Consider the following 15,944-nt stretch of genomic DNA (forward strand, 5'->3'; position numbering starts at 1 on the left):
ATACTGCATGGGAAAGTGAGTTTTTTGTGGCGAGCTCCCAGCTCTATGATTTAATGGGTTGGCCGGTCCATTGAACCTGTGGCCAGCTTTGAATGACAAGCACACTGACCTTTTCCCAGTCTCTGTCCAGCCCACAAAGAGCACAGATGGCATTTCATGAGAGTGACCCTTCTCTGGGTTCCAGGATGGGGTGGTTATGTAATAAGGGCTAACAGCCTGGGGAAAGTGGACGATGAAGCCATGATATGAGCAGTGGGCACCGTCGAAGAGCTACGACGTGCCAGTCCCCACATCTGTCTTTATGACGGAAGATCTAAGTCACTTCTAGCCCTCATCTGCTTTGAGAGGTAGTTCTGAAAGGAACTTCTGAGTCCAATTAGTCCAACGCCTTCATTTGACAGATAAGGCAACTGAGGACAAGAGAAATGAAAAGACTTGCTAATTCTGAGCTAAGTGATGGAGCTGGCATCTGGCTTCAAACTGAGCACATTTGCTACTGTATTGTGCTGGCCCCTCCATACACAAACAAATCCTTGGCCCATTATCCTGCCCTAACGTCATCCTCTTCTCTTCCTCCATCCACACTTCTTCATGATGGGGAGGTGATCCTGGGCTCTCTAGGGCCATATTGATGGAGCACAAGCTTCTGCCAACCTGGAAAAGCTTCCATCACATGGCTTCTTCCCATGGGCTCTATGGCTAAACATGATGAGGCAGGTCCTTAGTCCACAGAGAGGCCAGGTCACCACACTGGCCACAAGGATTCAAATTCTACAGGTCCAGTGAATCTCAGAGACAATCCACAGAACTAGAGAGGGGGAGCAAACTGCAGCAATGGATGCAGTATTTACCCTGAGAGAATAATGGACATTTGGAATATTGAAATGAGAACCCTCAAAGATGATAAAATCTGGGTGCGATATTTGATTTGTCTGAAATGGAGGTAAATGGAGCAACAAGATTTGGTTTTCAGTGAGGCCAAGTAGGTAGAGAACTTCTAAAGAACATGTTAGGATTCAAAGTTAATTATTATTTTTTTTATTCCAGAAAACAAGTCACACCAATAAATAATGTATTAAAGGTCTCCTGTGTGCTGGGCAAGAGCTACGTGTTGGACAATGTGGAAAGAGGACAGAATACAGTTATCTTTAACAAGGCCAGTGGAAAACAGTGGAAAGAGAATGAGTTCTGAGGCCTTGGTTCAAATCCTGTTCTGTACAGTCTCAGAGAGGTCATTTCATTTGTCTGGGCCTCAATTTCTCCATGTGTAAAATGAAGCACTGGGCAAACATAGCCCCTAAATCTATAAATGATGATCCTATGATCCTCTCTCTCTCTCTCACCAAAGGAATCAAGTGGTTGGTCTGAGGCCATGTGAATAGCAAATAATAGTCAGGATTTGAACTCAGGCCTGCTGACTTTACCCCACTGTAGTCTGTGGCCTTCCATGTGGAGTGGAGCTTTAAATGAATGGGGCTGGGAAACCTGATGTGTGGTGTGGGGGCGGGAGGACACTTTGATAAGGCATTGGTGGGGGGAAGATGGAAGGAATGGCGCGTCATTACCAATTTGCTAGTGGGGGAAAAAATCTGCCAGAACACTTTAGGGCTTAGCGTAGAGGAAAGCCAGTGTTACTCCCCAGGAGGACCAGGGATAGCTCGGGCTTATTCTGCAGCAGAGAGCAGGGATTTCCTGCACTGCGTGTTAAGTGATGGTGAGAACATGCGTGGGCTTTGGGGTGCCGGGGTCCATCACGCTGCACCTTTCCCAAGGTTTCTGATTTCTAAAGGCTGCCTGCCTGGGCTGTCAGGGGGCCAGATGGAAACTGGGCACCTGGCTTAAATTGTGAGCTGACCAGGGTGGGCGTCTGTGTGTGTGTGTGTGTGTGTGTGTGCAAGGCACGCATGCTCACGGGCTCATAGACACGTGTGCTCCCTTACACAGCCCCAAGACTGCCTCTGGGACCGTCCAGGACTGTAGGAAGCACCAGCGTTCTGAGAAGAGTCAAGGGAACTGTTGCTGTGAGACAGAAGACACAGAGGAGGGAAACTGTAGACCATGAAAAAGAGAAATGAAGCGTCTTCACGGTGGTTGTGCTGACATGAAGAACAAGGCTCAAAGGGGAAGAAATGTTTGAGTTGCGCATCGTGGAATCGCCAGATCCCTGCTAGAACCCCTCCACGTCAGCCTCTATGAAAGGGACGTCCACTGGAGGGTGGCCAGCCTGACTCAAAGACCTCGGAGGCGGGAGCTGACCACCGACTCCGCTTCTGGACAAGTCCGGCGTTCATCAGACTTCAGCTGGCTTCTCCTAACCACCACCTGCTGCTCTGGGTTCTACCCTCTGCTACGAGGAGAATTTTCCAGGAGTTGTAGACGGCCATCGTGTTCCTTTGGTCTTCCCCTTTGGGACTCCCAATCCCCAGGCTCTTCTGTCAATCCCTCCAGAGCAGGGATGGGAGGCATTTCCACAGTCGCAATCCCACTCGGGCTCCATTGTTCCCCCTCACACACTCTGGGCCACTTTCTCTCCATGTATAAGATCCCATCTTTCCCATTGGTCGGGCTGTGCTCCAATCCCAGGTCTCCATCCTGCTCTCCTCTTCTTCCGGTCAACACTCGGGCAAGCATCACTTCCTCCTGTCAGCCTTTCCTGAGCCCTCCTCCCCGAAGCGGTCCCAAAGGCTCTCAGGTTCACTCGGGATGTATGCTGGGACTCCTTATACGTCTACACTCTGTTTCTTCCAATATGGAAGGAATGGAAGCTGCCTGAAGACGTGCCTGTGTATTCCAGCATCTAGAACATCGCCTGACGCTTAATAAGCACAAAACATGATGATGATGGAGTTATTATTCTCATAGATAGGATTTAACTTGTGAATGGGTGGAATGGCATTGATCAATCAATTAACTGTAAGCACTTATTAAGCACCTACTGGAGACAGAAAGGTAAAAATGAAATGACTCTTTGACATCTCTGCAGAACACTGGAAATAGCAGCTTCTTCTCTTTCTAGCAGTCTACTTTGCCAGAGGCAGCCTAGAGGAGCCCCTACGGAATGCCCCGGCTCGGATCTTTCATTTGGACCAGCAGCACAAGAGGTCCAGGCTGCCCAGCTGTCCTCCCTGCTTCCCCCGGCACACACAATCTGCCTTTTTCCTATGACAAGAGACCATTAAAAAGATATTTCTTCTGTTTTGCGTGATGACACACGTAGAACCTAGAATGGATTGCTTGTTAGCTTCGGGAGGCGGGAGGAAAGAAGGGAGGGAGACGACATGAATCATATACATTTGGAAAACGTGGGTGGGGATTTGTTATTAAAATAAAATGAAGACAAAAAATAGATATTTCTCAGAAGAAGAAAGAGCCGCTCTGGAGGCCAAACCTTATCATTTCCCACATAACAAAGAAACTTTTCTTTCTAAACCAGAACGTGAAGGTGTGTCACAAGTTCAAAGTTGCCCTGTTCTCAGCTCACAAGCTGCCTTCACAGGCAAGGAATGGTAGGGCTTCACTCCCAGTTCAATGAACCATTTCTATGCAGTGGGAAAAAAAAAAAAAACACAGGATTCAGAATCAGAGGACCTGAGTGTGAATCCCACCTCTGCTCCTTACTACCTGCGTAACCTTGAGCAAATAACTTAGCCCTGTCAAAAGAGGATGTTGGACTAGATGAATGAATGAGTGAATGAATGAATGAGCATTCATTCAGGGCGTATTATGTGCAAAGAAAGCACTGTCCTAGGCACTGGGGAGACAAATAACAACGTCAGCCAATCCCCACTCTTGGAGCTCACATCCTAATTGAGGAGCAAATACCTCCTTGGGTTTTCAGCTACAAATCCAATGGAAAAGTCTCAAGGGGGCAGAGGCACAGGACAAGGCCATGCCTCCTCTTCTTCAACACCATCTCCAATGCTAGAATCAAATTTGATGTTGACCTGTTGGACAGGGGCAAGGACTTTGGTGATGAGAGCTTTCTTTTCTGAGTCTGCAATGACTGTGTCCGAGAAGGTCCAGCCCGCATCTTTATGGGGGCTGCTTCCCAGCAGGATGGCCCAAGAACCTGGGTTGGAACACTTGCTGTTCCCAAGGATCTTGGGTTCAAGGTCCCAGGCTCTCTCCTTTAGGATCTGAAATCTAAATTCTGCTTCAAGCATATGACTCTAGGAAAGCCTGTGGGCCTCATTCTGTTTACCTATAAAACTAAGAGGTTGGCTCCTGTAGCCTCTAAGGACACTTCCTGCTCCAAATCTGGAATCCTATGAATTTTCAGTATTAAAAAAAAAACATAGGAGGAAGTCAGAAGGAAGATGAGGCAGGAATTAGGGGGTTCAGGTTTGAATCTTGACTCTGTCCCTAACTCATCGTATTTCCTTGGGCAAGTCATCTGATTTCATTTTCTTTTGAAAAAGTACTTATGAAGAATAGATCATCTCAGAAGTCCCTTCCAAGTCGAAAAGAGAATTGTTCCCCACAGCTTCAGGATTCTCGTAGGCTCCCAGATTGTTAGAACAGAGAAGGATCTTCAAGATTAGCTAGTCTCTTCTCTTTGTTTTACATATGAGGAAACTGAGGCCCAAAGAGGGTATGAACTTGTCTAAATTTGTGTAGTTAGTGAGGAGAGTGGAGCTAGGATTAGGATCTGAGCTTCCACTTCCCAATCTAAAATTCTGAGATGTTGATTTGGATTTCCTTCATCTGTATCCCAACTAAAACTTGTTTCATAATACAAGGCGGGTGAATTTGTGGACTGTGTTGTAATTTAAAAATTATATATAGTACTACAGAGAATAATTCTAGATCCCTGAGGGCAAGGCTCATCTTGTTTTCTATCTTTGAATCCCTGACCCTGAGCAGAATGCCTAAGACCTAGAAGTTGCTTAACATATGCTTGTGGAACTGAATTAGGAGCACCTTTTAATAGTGCTTTTAGCAAAGGACATGCCAGTGTTTCAGGATATTCTAGTAAAGCTTCTCTGTAAGAAAAATAGAGGAATTGAGGGGATCAAGGACAGCAAGTGGTTCTTTGTGGAAATGGAATGATTCACGTTGACTCCATCTTGGGACTAAATTCTGAAGCTAGCTTAGTTCCTTTCTTTTTTGTTTCTTTTTTAAAGTAAAGCTACCATTTTTAATAAGAAATAAAAGCAATTTTATTTATTTTATTTTTTAATTAATTAATTTATTTTTTGTTCCTTTTCTATTCAATTGTGGGTTTAGTCCAAATTCTGTCTTGTGAGGAAAATGTATTCCATTGTGGGAAAGGGGAGAAAACCTTATTGCATTGTTTGAACCCAGCCCTGAATGTCTGGGAAGCCAGACCACCTGGACCTTAGAGACCCTTAACAAGGACCTCGTTTATGTTGACCAGAAACACAGACTGGTGTAAAGAGTTTTCTCATAATTATACATCTCAAGTAACCTGTATGTCTTATCAGAAAACTGGACCCAACTGATCAGTTACTGTTTCCATGTTCCTTTGATTGTTTACAGATATTTGCAGGAGAGGAGTGGGACACCTTTTTTTCCTGAATTCAGAGACTTGAACCTATTTCCTCCTCCCAACTTGGAAAATCCCTAATTTTTCATCCAATTAATCAGATCACAGCATGTTGTGTTGTTTCCTTGGAACTAGTTGCCCTTGTTTGATTCATTGTTTTTAATGTATCAAAGTCTATCTCCCCCTGTATTCAGGATCCAGCCCAGGCTGAGGAAGGGGCCTAGTCCCGATTTGTTGGGCAATTGGTATGCGCTGCTGAATAAACGAATATGCTCAGAAGATCAAACCTTTGTTTCCCCACTCATTTCACCTTTTGCTCTTTATACCTCTTTGTGGAAAGAGAGAACAGGAGGTGGAGGTGGGAAGAAAAGAAAAAGTAGAGGCGGGGAAGAGGTGAGAGAAGGAGGAAAGGAGGGAGTATGTGCTCATGAATTCCCTTTCCTCCCTTTACATTTCATAGTACATTTATAGCCAATACTTGCTAAGAATGCAATATAAATAAACAAACAAACAAATAAATAAATAAAAATCGACTTCTCTTCATCTGGAGATAAAATTCATTATAAAAGCACAGACAGCAAACAAACCAAGTTTAAAGAGAGCAGGACACTGTCAAGGGTAAAGAATTCCAGTCTGCCAAAGAGCGGGGAGACAGGACCAGAAGACGAAGGACAGAGAGAATAATTTCACCACGTCCCAATGGCAATAACCTTCAAGACAACTGCAGAGTTCTCTTTCCAAACAAATAAGTCTTTAGTGGATCAGTGAGTCAGACGAGGATGATTATATTCCGTTTTGGATAATCTCCTCCTTCACTTGTAATCTGTGCCCACATACCAGGTCCCTTCTACTCCTCGTAAGCTTCCATATCTCCTGGACCTCTCCTGTCTCCATTCCATGTTGCTTCTGTCTCCCATCATTCTTCAGTCTCCCTTTCCAGCAATGGAAAAACTACACTTTCCACCAGCCCCCTTTGTTGATAAGGGACTACACTATGTAGCAGAGGGCTAGAACAATTGAGGATACCTGAAAGTCCTCAAATGAACAGTATTCAAGGCTCGAGTTATAGAAAAGAAATGAATTGGGAATCACAAAACCATAGTTCCGAGATGGATAGGACCTCAGGAACCACCTAGTCCTACTCGAACAGAAACAAAATTTCTTCTGAATCAGAGGACCTGGCTCTGGCTCCTGAATCTTGCTACTTGTATGGTCTTCAGTGAATCATTTGCCTCAGTCTACTTATCTGTAACATGGGAGCATCTGAGCAAATCTTCTCTGTTTCCTTCCAGCTCTGCTTTAAATTCTGTGATACCATGTCTTGTCAAATGTAGCTACATGAAGAATGAACAAGGACAGTGTATGGATGTTAAAGGGGACCTGATATTAGCTTAAAATAACAAGAAAATTTCTAAGGATGAGAGCTGTTCTGAAATGACATTGTGGTCTTGAGAGGTAGTGAGCTCTGTGTCCCTGGGAGTATCTGAGCAGAGGCTAGATGACTATTTGTTAGGGCTGGTATCAAAGCTTTTCTACTCATGGGTGGGAAGTTGGATGCATAGAACATTAAATCTAAACCTCGGACCCTTGAATTCCTAACTCACCATTTCTGCTCTCACTGAATTCTCTCTAAGTGGTCTGAACTGATTGGCAACACACTTGGGAACACCATGTATGAGAAACTGAACTTAAACTTCAGCCTCCGAACCCATATTCTTTTGCTAAGGAAAGAGAACTTTGTGTGGCTGACATCTATCTCTTCAAGTCCTACCTAGCTTCCTGAGTTCCCTCTAGAGATCTCCTCCAAAGACAATTCCCAAGACCACAAAGCAAACCCCAACCCAACCAACGGCTGACTTTCAATAAAAAGGGCAAAGAAAAGTCCATCCTTCACTCATCTCTAAACCACCCGGTTCAGAAGGGTTGTAAAATTTCCATTGGCTCCTTCCCACCTTCTCTTCCCACAATCCCTCGGTTTTATGATGGTTCCAAGACCTGAAGGGTGTGCACTCAACGAGAAGGAGAATAAATAAGTCTTGATTGCATGCTGAGGAAGATGTGATGAAGGATGGTAATTGTCATTCTGCATGCATGGACATGGAATGCATTATGCAAAAATCCCATATGTACATGCACATATAGGCAGATATTCTGGCTATAATTTGGGGGTGTGGGAATGGGGAAAGAAGACAAGTGGACCACAGATGAAAGTGAAGACTTGGGGCACACCAGCAAAATAAACTTGATTCCCACAGGGTGCCCAAGTACTATCTCCCAATCTAAACTCCTAATCACTGAGGAGTGGTAGAGGGATAGATTTCCCAATGAAGAGGCAGGGTCAGCCTGACACTCATTTACAAGCAGGATTGTGCAACCTTGGAGCTGTCTGCATCTAAATGATGCTTGGGGAGTTAGGGAGAATTTTAAATCTTCCCAGATGCAAACATCTATAAACTGAATGTGAACAATATTTAAGTTATTCTAAGCAAAACGAAGGACAAAAACTAAGGGCACCCACTGTCTGCTCTGGTGGAAGTGTTTTGGGGGTGACTGAAGGGAAATGGCCAGCAAAAGCAAGGGACACTAGAAAGAGCACTGATTCTGGAGCTGAGACATCAGTTTGAATCCTACTTCTGACACTATCTCTAGGACCGTGGGGTGGCCACTAACATCCTCAGTCTTCATTTTCTTCATTTACAAAATGAAAAGGTTAGTTAGAAAATCACTGAGGACCCTCCAGCTCTAGAACTATGATCTTTATATCTCCTTTGAAGGTATGGAAGCTTGTGGGGATCAGTTATCCTGCCATCTTCATTCTCTTCCACCACCACTCACTAGTTTGGTCTTTCAAAAGTATGACTGGGTGGTTCAGTGGATTGAGAACCAGGCCTAAAGACAGGAGGTCCTAGGTTCAAATCTGACCTCAGACACTTCCTAGCTGTGTGACCCTGGGCAAATCACTTGACATGCATTGCCTAGAAAAAATTTCTTTTTAAAAGTGTGACTGATCACTAATCAATTGAAAAGCATTTGTTGAGATAGGAAGTGAGAGCTAGTTTAAAATGCTAACAAGAGCCCATTGTTAAATTTGCATTGTGAGCAGTTGCTGAGCAATTACTCCTCAGAAATTATCATTGATTATTTTTGTTGATTGTCTAGGCTTAAGGAATTAGGTAAAAATTGTTATTATTAAAGATTAAACTTGAAAATGTATCCTGTGTAGATTCCCCCCCCCCCCCAGAGAGCTGATTGTTAAATATTTACCAACATAGCCTTAATTAGGTACCAGCAGACACTAGTGCTCAGTGCTAGGATTGCAGAGTCAGCAGAAGCAGTCTCGGTTCTCAAGGACCTTACATTGTTCCTTAATACTCTATCATGACAATTACCGCTTTGAAAAAAATTGAATGGCTCCACTGTTGGCAGAATAAAGTCCAAACTTCTCAACCCAGCATTCAAGGCCCCACACAATCCTTCCTGTCCTTTGCTTCTTTCCTTCACACACTCTTCACATCAGTAAAATTAAACTGTTCATTATTCTTCACCGTTTCTTTTTTGCCAGTGTCACCTGGTCCGTGCTGCTCCCTGTGGTCTGAAATGCCCTTCCCCTCCAAATGCGCCCATTTGGCTCCTTCCTTCCTTCAGAGGCCAACCTGATCCCCATCTCCTCTTTCTACCAGATGGCGGTGACTTTCCCTTTCTTGGGACCCTCAGCACCTTTGTTACTCTTCTTTTTGGAAAGAGCTCCATTTGTCTTGGAGTTATTTGGGTATATATATATATGTATGTATGGTTTTTTTTTAAACCCTCACCTTCCATCTTGGAGTCAATACCGTGTATTGGCTCCAAGGCAGAAGAGCAGTAAAGATGAGGCAATGGGGGTTCAGTGACTTGTCCAGGGTCACCCAGCTGGGAAGTATCTGAGGCCAGGTTGAACCCAGGACCTCCCCTCTCTAGGCCTGGCTCTCCATCCACTGAGCTACCCAGCTGCCCCCGTGATTAGTACATATTGCTCCTCTACCCACTAGAATCTATTTCCAGAGAGCAGGCACTCTCTTGTTTTCTTGGTGTCTTTGCCTTGTACATATGGGCTACTCAGCTATTTGCTGAAGGATGATTGCATGAAGGGGAGCACACTGGGACCTCTACAGATGATATCTTGCTGTGTAGAGGTAAATGATGTGTGGAGTAGGGGAGAGGAGGCACAAGCTACCACCATATCTGTCAATGGCCTTCCTTTCTCCCTAGTATAACCACAGGAAAACCTAGGAAAGGCATTATTTTAGAGCTTGAAGGAACCTCCAAGTTCATCTTGTCCTAAGCTCTCTTTTTAAAGGGGGGAAACTGAGGCCCTGGGAGGGTGAATAATCAAGATTGCACAGGTGGTGAGATAGGATTTGAACGCAGGTCCCCTGACTACAGAGTCACTGCTCTTTTCACTGTACCCATCCATGCTGGAAAGTCTGAGAAGTATGGCCAACACTTTGGATGTGGCATCCTGGACCTGGCTGCTCCTAGAGTTGGCCCAATGCCTTCCCAGACAACTGAAAGTAGCCAGAGTGGAGCTGTAAGGAGGACCTCCGATCAAAGCTCATCCTTCTGAGGCCCCTCGTGCCCTGTCCCCCCAAGTTTGGGACTGCTGCCAACAGGAAGGTGACAACCCTATTTGTACTCAGCCTTGTCGTGAAAATCCCTCCCTTTTTTGTAAATGGGAAGGACAGAGGACAAAAAACCAAGAAGCTCCCCTCTTCCCCTTATGGGTACTTTAAAAAGGTGATTAATTGGGAATCCGCCTGTGATCTCAAGAACAGTATTCCCATTCCACCCACTTGGGGTCCCATGTCATCACCGCTAACTTCACACCTATAAAGGCCTGGGAACGGGCACTTAATTCACTTTAGAATGATTGATTCCGAGCCCTAGGAAAGGGTGCTCAGCCTTAAGATCATGTTGCCTACACATGCATTTCTGGACAGGTTTACAATGAGCAGGAGAGATTAGGATTAGGGTGGGAGGATTGTGGGTTTTCTCTCTTTCCTCAAAACAGTCTGATGAAAAATTTCTAAATCAACATCCTTTTTATTCTCCATCAGGCCATTTGACCTTGACACCAAGAGCCTTGAAAATGTCTCCAGCTTTGAAATTTGACATGGAGTGCACTTTGGGGAAAGCTGAACACACACACACACACACACACACACACACACACACACACACACACACACACTCACACACACACACACACACACTCACACACACGATCTCTCCTTTACTTTGAAGTATGGCTTCAGCTTGGTGGCCAACTTCCAGAATAGGGACCCAGCTGTGAATTGGGAAGAAGGGCTGCTTGGGAGCCATGATAACACTCAAAGAGTCTACACCAATATGGTGCTAGTAGATTGGAGAAAGGCATCTTCCCTGAAGGTGAGAACGTATCTTTGAGTCTACCAAAAAACAAAGAGTAGCACATCTTCCAGGCCTCCTTACTACCCTCCACTCTGTCCCACCCCCAGTCCTTTCTGGCTCTTCCTAACACTGTGCTTAAGGCAATGTAGCAATGAACCATCCCCATAACCCTTTTATAGCTATTCATTTAAACCAGCAATAAAATACAGAAAAACAATAAACATCTTCTCAGCAGCCACCTTGGTCTGTGAGAAACACTCCCCTGGCACCACAGCCAAGGTCCCAGCATGTTCAGATTCCGATGAATTGTGACATTCATGCGTCTTCCTTCACTTCTCGGAAAGCCTTCTTCCTTTCTCCTCTTCAAAGAAAGACCTGGTGGTCAGAAGGGGCTAGACTTGAGGCTCTTCTAAGAGTCGCAGCTTCCAGAACTGTGGGTGAGAGAGTTCAATTGTTCTCTACCAAAGTCAACCCATATCTGAAGTCTTGTACTCCATTCTGGGCACCATATGTTAGCAATGATTTGGAAAACTTGCTGAGTGTCCAGGGGGAGGAAGCATAGCACAGTGGAAAGAGTGCTGACTCTAGAGCCAGAGGATATGAGTTCAAATCTTGTCTCTGCTACTATGTGACTGTGAGCAAGTCATTCAACTCCCCTAAAATGAGGGGTTTAGCTAAATGACCTCTAAAGTCTATTCCTGTTCTACATCTATGATACCAGGTTCTGAATCTTCCTGATCTTTAGTTCCTTTAGCTGGAAAATGAGGTTTGACTGGATGACAGAGGTCTGTGATAACCTCTTTTAATCCTGTGTTAAGGATAATGAAGAAATAGGGAGGAGACAATCCTGCCCTCTTCACTGGTCAAGTCACATCTGCAGCCTTGTGTTTTGTTCTGCCCACCATATTTTATGAAGAATACTGCTAAGGCAGAACATGCCCAGAGGAGGCCAAAAAGTATGATGAAGTATCTCAAGATTATGCCACATAAGAATTTTTTAAAGGATCCAGAGAAAGAACTGTGGGAGTAGAAACAGAAGGAAAACATGGGTTGATGGGGATGTGATTGGGGATGTGCACTCTAAATTACCCTAGCGCAAACAATCAATAATATGGAAATAGGTCTTGATCAATGACACATGTAAACCCCAGGGGAACTGCTCATTGCCTATGGGAGGGGGTGGAGGGGAGAGAAAGAACATAAATCATGTAACCATGGAAAAATATTCTAAATGAATTAATTAAATAAAATTATGAATTTTTTGTAATTGTAAATTGATTCTAGAGGAGATTTGGAGTGGGTGGATCCCACGCCAACTGTGTTATCTTCAAATATTTGAAGGATTGGCAAGAAGAAGGAATATATTTATTTTGCTTTACCCTAGGAAAAAAATAAAACTAGAAATAATAGGGGAGAGTTGGAAAGAGACAGATTTGAATTCTTCCCAATGATGAGAGATGATCTCCAGAGGAATCATTTTCTTTGAAGCTTCTCCATCACAAGAGGGAGGGCTCCAGGAAGAGTAAATTGATGGCTTGCTGGAAATGCCATAGAAGTGATTTTGGTTTAGGTATGGATAATCTCTAAGGTTCAATTTAGAAGATTAAATTTCTTCAATTGTGAGAGTCTTTGATTTAGATAAAATGCTACCAAGTTATTAACCCTTTTCAAGTATCTTGTTTTCTGGATATTTCGATGTTTCTATGACTTCATTGATGTAAGAACCCTCTCCCAGGGTAAAGATGCCATCCACATATACCTTCTCAATCTATCACTCTTACCCATGTTCTCTTGTAAATCTTGTACGGGAGTTTCACTCAATGGGCAGAGGGCCTTCCTCCAAGTTTCTTGACATTCTGTGGATATATGGATATATGTGGAGTTCACAGGTTGTCCATTATTTATCTCTCCCTACTTATCCTTCTTTGCTGGTCACACACGTCTTGGATACCTTTTATACCATTTCTTCTGAAGAACCGGTTGCTGATACATGACAGTCTGCCTATGCCATCATGCATCAATTCACTGACCTTTAAATAACCTGTAATTCATTCTTCAGAAAATGGTGTTCCATGTTTCATAGGCGAGGCATACAGTATCATTGGAAAGCAATTCATCTGACAAAGGTGAGTGTGACTGTGCTTATCAGTTAACAGACTTAGTTTTGTTATCACTTAGTTCTTGCCCTTCTAACAATCACTGACATCATTTAATCCTTCCTCATGTTTCTCAGGAATCTCTCTCAAGAAAGTGACAATGGCTATACACAGAAAATTCATTACCTAATATTTCCTGTCATGAAGAGACACCTCTTTGAACATATAGATTGCTTGAGTTGTAGCCAAAATATTGGGAGAAGATGATGATAATCTAATAAAAATACAGTCTGAAGAGTGGGCCCTTTCCAACGATGGACATTTCATTCTATTCAATTCCATTTTATTCAACTCAATAAATATTTGTTAAAAGACCTAAACTATGTGTATGTCATCATGGATGGTACTGGGGAAACGAAGACAAAAAAACAAATCATTCCATGTCCTAGTAGTTTATATTCCAAAGAATGGACCATTGGTCTCTTCCCTGATGCAAGGGAAGAAAAAACAAGAGGCTGAACTGATAAGGAGTAAGTGGGACCATGTGGATAAAAAGTCACTCTGATTGAATAAAAAGTCCAGCAGCTCCCTCGATGAAAGAAGTACCACATGGAGTCTGCAATCTCTTTCCCTGGAGTAAGGATATTGAGGGAGGGAAAGAAGCAGGAAGAGAGGCTCAGAGCTGTGCCATTAAGTCATAGGTGGCACAGTACATAGACCTGGACTTGGAGTCAGGAAGACCAGAGTCTGAATCCTTTCTCTGATATTTACTCTCTATGTGACCTTGGAAAAGTAACAACTGCTTCTAGTTTCAGATTCCTTCCTTGTAAGTAGAAACACAGAAGAAAAACAACTGCTTGATCACATGGGTTGATGGGGATATGATTGGGGATGTAGACTCTAAAGGATCACCCGAGTGCAAATATGAATAATATGGAAATAGGTCTGGATCAATGACACATGTAAAACCCAGTGGACTTGCTCATTGGCTATGGGAAGGGGGTCAGGGGAAGGGAGGGAAAGAATACGAATCATGTAACCATGGAAAAATATTCTAAATTAACTAATTAAATACAATTTTTCAATTCAAAAATAAATCAGAGTCCTTCCTTGTAAAATGGAGAATAGCTCACAGGGTCTTTGGAAGAGTGAAATGAGATTACATATACAAATATTTCAGAAAACTTAAAGTGATGTGCATCTATATATTTGCATATGGTAGGTACACACACCTAATGCTAGCTCTTATTTTCTGGGTTACAGGAAATCACATCCTCATGACCTTTGTTGGCTGAGTATGACTTTTCTTAACAGGAATGCATTGTTACAACTCAACAGTCAGTATTAGGCTCACTGGTTATTGGGCTTTGGAAACTCTCTATGAAGAACAACAATGGTCCTTGAGGTCCATCCAGGGTGCAAGGGATAGAGTGCTAGCCTGGAGTAAGGAGGAACTAAATTCGAATTCTTCCCAGTGACTTAGTAGCTGTGTGGCCTGGAGCAAATCAGTTAAACACTCTCAGCCTCGGTTTCCCTCTCTGTAAGATGGAGATAAGAGCACCTGCTTCCCAGGGTTGTTCTGAGGATCAAATGAGATAATGTTTATAAAAGTCACATACATGCAGGTCCTTGTTAATATTACTGTTATGATTGTTGATTAATGGTGATATCATTATGGCAGTGCTTACCTATGAACAGAAGAAAAACGATTTATTCTTAAATGCTATATTGGAAACCCTTTCTTTTTCGCATGCACAGCCCACTTGGTAACATGCCACGACCTACATCTGCCCACCATGTGTCTTTCCATTGTCCTTTGGGTGATTTGTAACTCTATGCCTTAAGAGATGGTGGGATCTGATGATTTGCAGCCATATCCCATCCTCAGGAGAATGCCGATGTTAACACAAGGAGCGTAGTCATGGGCCCAACAGTTTGGGGTCACTAAAAGCCCTGCAAATTATCCCAAATGAGATCCAGCCTGGTCTCATCCTGCGCTCCAATTCTGGTTACGACTTATTGCTCATCTGCAGAATTTGGTCAGGCTATGCATAATTTCATGCTTCAGTGGAGCCGTGATTTCCCTGATAGGAGTGTGCCCCTCAATGGTACAAGTAGCATCCCATCCTTTGCTGGCTGGGAGCTGCTCCTTAATCTCTTCATCTGGAAAACAAAGAGTTCAGACCTGAAATCGGAGAAACTCCCTTCAGTCCCCCTGAAGAGGGCACCCAATGTTCTAGAAGCGTTCTTCTAGGGGGTTTTGCCATTCTGTTAGTACCATGAAGGAAAGGGCTTGCCCATCTCCTCTCCCCTCTGGGCTGACTCTCTGGGTCTCCACATCATGTCTCAGCTGCATCTCCCTGGGAATCATACTCAGTGCCTGGGGTCTTCTCATTCTGGAGCATCTCTCTTCCATATGGCTCCCTTTCTTCCATTGGTGCCTCCAATTTAGAGAGGACCCAGCCTGGCCAAATGACATTCCCCTTCGCCCTGTGCTTCGGACTCCCCAAACTTCAGTGCCCAGCTCTCACAGAGCGATTGTCAAGTCCCACACAAGGACATAACCAATGGTAGCATGAGCCAATTGAATTCAGTGTGGGAACAACGAGGATCCTAATCCTCATTCCAATCCTACCTTACTATGTACCTTGGGAAACTGGCTGTTTTTCCTTCTGTGATGTCTCTCACTTCTATCCTGTTCTTTTCAATGTCCACTTTGCTGATGTTCTTCAGCCATTTCACTGATGTCTGACGTTTTACAACTCCGTTTGGGGTTTTCTTGGTGGAGATCCTAGCATGGTTTGCCATTTCCTTCTCCAACTCATTTAACAGATGAAGAAACTGGGGCAAACAGAGTTAAGTGACTTGCCCAGGGTCACACAGGGACCAATGATCTGAGGTCCCAATTTGAACTCACGTCATCCTGACTCTAAGCC

The 15,944-nt window shown here is 43.8% G+C and overlaps 1 protein-coding gene across 1 annotated transcript in view; it reads right to left on the reverse strand.

Moving 5' to 3' along the window:
• CREB5 (cAMP responsive element binding protein 5) overlaps positions 1-15,944 on the reverse strand; it is a 486,453-nt gene that overhangs the window by 315,647 nt on the left and 154,862 nt on the right.

This window comes from Monodelphis domestica, chromosome 5, assembly GCF_027887165.1.
Source record: "Monodelphis domestica isolate mMonDom1 chromosome 5, mMonDom1.pri, whole genome shotgun sequence".
NCBI classification, from domain to species: domain Eukaryota; kingdom Metazoa; phylum Chordata; class Mammalia; order Didelphimorphia; family Didelphidae; genus Monodelphis; species Monodelphis domestica.